Source organism: Leptinotarsa decemlineata, unplaced genomic scaffold (assembly GCF_025532065.1).
Source record: "Leptinotarsa decemlineata unplaced genomic scaffold, Ldec_3_MD MMD2_tig00004307_RagTag_RagTag, whole genome shotgun sequence".
Classification (NCBI taxonomy): Eukaryota; Metazoa; Arthropoda; class Insecta; order Coleoptera; family Chrysomelidae; genus Leptinotarsa; species Leptinotarsa decemlineata.
In genome coordinates this window covers 7,390,649-7,396,545 of record NW_027412606.1, presented here as the reverse complement: position 1 = coordinate 7,396,545, position 5,897 = coordinate 7,390,649, and the positions used below count along the sequence as shown (strand labels likewise).

General features: G+C 37.2%; 1 pseudogene; it reads left to right on the top strand.

The window, feature by feature from the left end:
- Positions 1-416: 416 nt before the first annotated feature.
- LOC141483973 (uncharacterized) lies at positions 417-4,414 on the top strand (annotated as a pseudogene).
- The last annotated feature ends 1,483 nt before the right edge of the window (positions 4,415-5,897 follow it).

Here is a 5,897-nt window from a genome sequence, read left to right as displayed (position 1 = left end):
TCTTTTTGAAATCTGATCATTTGATATACTTACTTATATTCTCTCTCATTGTGTGGTTCCAGAACTGAATTCTAATCTTAATTGAAATGCTTTTCACTCACTATTCTCGTCTCGATAGATTGACAAAAGGTCTCTTATTTGTTTGTGTTCTCTTAACTTCATATTACTCTACTAGGATGGTATTTTTCTCAGTACAAGAGAAAATGAAAGTCCAAAGTTTCAAATATAAAGTATAATAAGTAGAATACGACTCTATGGACAAAATAATGAAAAAAACAACGTGTAAAATCTTATATAAAAAATGTTGAATTGCAATAAAACAAGAGAAAATAGAATAAATAATTCGTCGCAAATATTTACTGTGCTATTCACTATTTAATTCAAACTCTTATTGAGGTGGCCACAGACTAGCATACATGTGCGTCATACATGTATGTCACACATGTGTGACGTACTTTGAACGTCAACAGAGTTTATCCATACACTTACACACAAGTTTATCAAACATGTTAGTTTGGAAGTGCACGATGAGCGGTGATGACACCTTCTTTCTGTTAGCAGCAGCGTAATCTGCTTTATTAAGCAAAAAGAAAAGTAAACTAGTTCAACAGCCAACAAAAAGAACAAAATAAGTAACAGAATGGCTTTTGAAACGCTCAAAGTATACTCATATTAATCTCCTAGAAGAGTTACGCCTAGAGCCTGATGATTGGCGGAATTTACCTCAGAATGGATGAAGAAAGTTACATCACACTATTAAAGTTAGTGTTTCTAATAATTGAAAAACAGGACACGATCTTGAGGGCTGCTATATCACCTCATGAGCGATTAACAGCCACACTTCACTATTTAGCCACTGGGAGGAATTATGAAGACTTAAAGTTTTCAACGCTAATTTCTCCTCAGTCGTTGGGAAAAATAATACCAGAGACCTGCAAAGCTATATTTGACGTTTTGAAGACCGTATATATGAAGGTAAGAAAACATCTATTATAGTTTTTGATAATTCAACGTCTTTATTTTGATCTTATTACTCAAATAGAATATAAGAAGTCGTGTTAGCACAAACGTTGGTAATAAAATAAGTAGAACGTATAAAACTCAATCAATCCTATTTATTCAAATACAAAACTAAGTGAAAAATATTTATGTACATATCTACTGCATCAGTCAAAAAATATTTCTATCAATTATTGTCCTCACTTGGTTGATAAGTTCCATAAAACGTTGAAATATTAGAATTATACTGAGACGTAGGTGAACTAGTTTCTTAATTTTGGTATAGGTGCTGTTGTGGTGTTGGAGTCATTGGAAATTGTGTATCTGTAGGTCTTTGTGAACTTAGGTGTACTTGATGTTGTACTGGACGATAAGTGGCTGGATGAGGGTATTCATTTGACGGCAAATAAGTATGGCAGAAATTGGTAGTATCGTTTGAATTAGTAGGCGTATTGACCGACGCAACAATTTTAGTATGTTTATCAATATTACCCATCTCGGCTTCAAGTAATAAATCATTTATCAGTTTTTCGGTGTATAATCTTGTTTGTCTTGGTACCATAGTCAATACTTCGTCGGCTTCATCAACTTTAGTTTGGCGTTTTCTTTTTGAACTTTTACGTGTAGCTGCGCTACTAGTTGCTGATGTTGATGGAGAACTTATATTTTGGTTAAGATCGCGAGGTACAGACGAATGTGACAGACATCTTGCAGGTGGATTCATCGGTGATTCCACGTCTTCGTCTATATGTTCCATTTCTTGCGTATGCTAGAATTATAATACTGTGTTATTTTTTTACAGTTTCCGTCGTCAGCAGATGAGTGGAGACAAATCGCAAACGATTTTGAACAAAAATGTAATTTTCCTAACTGCGTGGGAGCTGTTGACGGAAAACACGTCAACATTATTCCTCCCGCTCGAAGTGGGTCATATTACTTCAATTATACTTCATAGCCTATTTAATGGCTGTAGTGAATGCTAATTGTGAATTTATTATGTGCGATTTTGGTATAAATGGGCGCATATCTGATGGAGGGGTTATAGAGTACACTAACTTCTACAAGAAACTGAAGGATGAACAATTATCTTTACCAGCGCCAACAAAACTAAATAATAATAGCGAAAAATTGTTGCCTTTTGTTTTTGTTGCTGATGAAGCATTCACCCTTCGGAAATATTTTTTGAAACCGTTCAGTTGGAAAGATTTGAATAACGAAAAGAAAATTTTCAATTATCGTTTGTCGTGAGCAAGAAGTAAAGTTGAAAATGCCTTTGGCATATTGTCCAATCGTTTTCGAATATTTCACACAGCAATTTCTGTTAATTCAGTGGCAATTGACAGAATTATTATGGCAACCTGTGTTTTGCATAACTATTTAAGAAGAAAACGTGGAATTGTATACGCACCAGATAATAATTTGTACAAGAAAAATACGGATACGGGTACTATTGAATGGGGTTTACAAGCAACAGAGTTTCTTCCACTACAACAAACTCATAACCAAAGGGTGAACAACGATGCAAAACAAGTCAGAGAATTGTACATGCATTACTTCAATAACGAAGGTGCTGTAGAATGGCAGCAACGAATGGTGCATTAATTTCAAATAATTTTGTAACAGTTTTTCTACTTTATTTGACGTAATAAATGGAATTATAATAATTGTAAATTTCATTTTCCTCACCTCACTTTCATCATCAGCTTCTTGCTCGCTTCCACTCTCATTTTCTCGATTTTCATCCAAATTGCTGACTGACTCTCGAGGCATTTCTTGATCATTTGTGAATAACAGTAAGTCGTAATACCATAAGTGTGTTACATATACGTTGTCTGCTCCTGTACCCGACCTTTTTGACTCTTCAATTTTCTTCATTTCTCTTCGGAAACTGCCGCGTATGCTATTTATTTTAGCCATTATAGTTTTTTTGTAGCATTCGGTTCAATTTTTCAACAAAACCATGTAAGCGCTATCTTTTTTGTTTCTGTCTTTATAATCACGACTCTTCGTTTTCCATAAACACGGAAAACTTTTATATAGCTCTATAAAAGCAGTCATAAACGCTTTAGAAAAATGTCTTAAATCTGATGACATGATTATTTCTGGACAGAGTTTATTACAGTAACTGATCAACCCAAAAAATCCGTGAGACACTGAACTGAAGCTTCATACTTGGCCACACACCGACAATCATGTTTGCACGCTCAAACTTGTGCATACATGAATTCCGGTCGAATTGGAAAACTTGTGCGACGTACATGTTTGCGATTTTTTCACCACACATGTATGACACACATGTATGACGCACATGTAAGCTAGTCTGTGGCCACCTTTAAACAACTATAAACATACCAACTCGGTGTAAAATACTTTTAGTTTAACTTTTACTTCATGGAGAGTGGTGTATAATTTCAAATTTTCACCATTTCTTTTTGTAATTGTACTCTAGCTTAAGTATCAGCACTGGGAACCCCACAATATGTAACCTCTTTGTGAATAAGAAGTGGACTCAGATAAAATATTATGTGAACTCTCTCTAAATATCAACTGGTCAGTAGAAAAAATAACAAACACTTACATAACGCCTCTTTGGGTGGTTCGTGGTCAACCATAGGTTTCGTTGACCCGGTGTGTCTTCTATACCAACACTTTCAATTTAAACTCCCCTGTACCCCATACCGGCTTAAGATTTCACTATGGTTTTTACTTAAATTTCGCCCCACGCGCTTACAAACAAAATATCTCCCCTATTTAGGCCAACTCCCTCAGCCTCGAAGGTGAGGGAGGATGAGACCCCCGATCTCGTCACAACGAGGTCCGGTGACCGATTTTTTGGTTCCGTCTCTCGCAAGCAACTCCCACAAGCCCTCTCGTCAGCTACGCTATCCACAATAACCTCATCTCAGCGTTTTTTCAACCTTCCCAAGCGTATCATCTTCGGCAGGATGCAATATATTCATTTTGTTTAGTTTAATTCAATGTTTACATGGCCACAACGACGTTCGAAGGTCCGACAGTCATAAAGTGATTCAGCGCTTTTTCAGCTTGAAAAATATCGACACCGAAGAACGGGTGATCGACCTCGATCTCAATGAATAAAATGGTATTTTATGGTACTATCGCAATGGCAGTTATTACACTAATCCCCTCTTCGTAAAAGTTCTGGGCATACAGTGCCATAACTTTTCAATCAAATAATTCTGCATCATTATAACCAGAAAGGAAATTCGTCATTAATCCTAATGCTAACAAAACTGTCACTTTTCGGCGAACAAAGGATTCGCGTCTGATCCGCGCACTGCACTCGCGAACACTCGCGTTTGTGCGTGATTTACTTCTGCAGTCAGCGAGGCTTCCTTGCCTGGTGTAACCTGATGTGGTGTGGTGTGATGCGGGAAGTAACCTCTTTCACGAGTCCGGGAAGTCCCAGGACTTTCCGCAACTCTGCTACTGTCACCTCACAAACCACAAGAGGGGACTAAATCATCTGTCGGTAACAAATAAGACAGATGGGTATCCGCGGCTAAGCTAAACAGTGGAGACGGGAGTGGGTTAAACAACTTAGCAAATTTCAAATAGATCTTAATGGGCGCCAGGTAAATTTAATCCTCCAGATACCCTAAGTAACTCACAATATCAATAACTTACCAATTAATATTGGAAATAAAAGATAAAAATCCCCAATATGATTTATTCAGTAATCCTAACTTACATGGATTAACCAACAACGCTTCTAAGACAACAATGCAATATTCACACTACTACGCGATGTTCAAATGTCCATACAAGAGCGCGGTGTATCTAACCACGAATTCAATCAGCCATAAATTACGGTAGTAACGACGCTCAAAAAACTACAATACGTCGAGTAAAACTACCACGAAAATTGAGTAGGTGAAATCGTAAATACTAGTATCGGATGGTAAGACAAACTCGTTTGCGTCGCGTGAGCTCAGGCGTAGGCGCATCGGTGTCAATCAGCAATCGTGAAAGGAAGAATATACCTCAATTTCCGTTTCACAAATATCTATGTCAATCAGGTATCAATAACAAACTCTTAATCAATAAACGATAAACAAACACTATCTCAACAGGTATCAATAAACATAAGGGCAACAATTATTCAAATATCTCAGTATATCACAAATATTCAATTAAATCAATTATAACTTGCGTGCTCCTTTTGGGCCACCCGGTATATGGTGTTAGGCTACCCTGTAGTATGGCGGAGATGGATCACCCTGTAGCACCGGAGATGGATCACCCTGTAGCACCACCAAGATAGATCACCCTGTAGGGCACGACAAGCTGGACCAGTAATGGATCACCAAATAAGATCCAGAAAGAAAATAAAGGAAAACAGGAACCCTTGACGAAGACAAAAAAAAGCAGGAAGAAAAGCAGGAAGAAAAGCAGGAAGAAAAACAGGAAGAAAAGCAGGAAGAAAAAGCAGGAAGAAAAACAGGAAGAAAAGCAGGAAGAAAAGCAGGAAGAAAAAGCAGGAAGAAAAACAGGAAGAAAAGCAGGAAGAAAAGCAGGAAGAAAAACCCTACGGAAGAAAATTCTCAATCAGAATCAGATGAAACAAGGTGAGATTCAACCCCCATTCAATAGGACTATTTGACTAATCAATACCCCTGGTATATTTTCATCAAGCAAAGTAGCAAGATAACAAGAGTATATTTTTGGGTGCCCTGTATAACCATATGATCCGTAAAAATCAAGAAAATTGAATGAGTGTTGAAACCTCTCTTCAATACTAATATTCCGTTGAGATATAACGATGGAACCAGAAATTACTAAAATCATTTAAAACACATTTAATGGTAAAATTCTTACCCTGGCCAAGGGGTTTTCTATACGATTCTTCGTGTGCGGTGTTCTGCACGGAAGTCCTG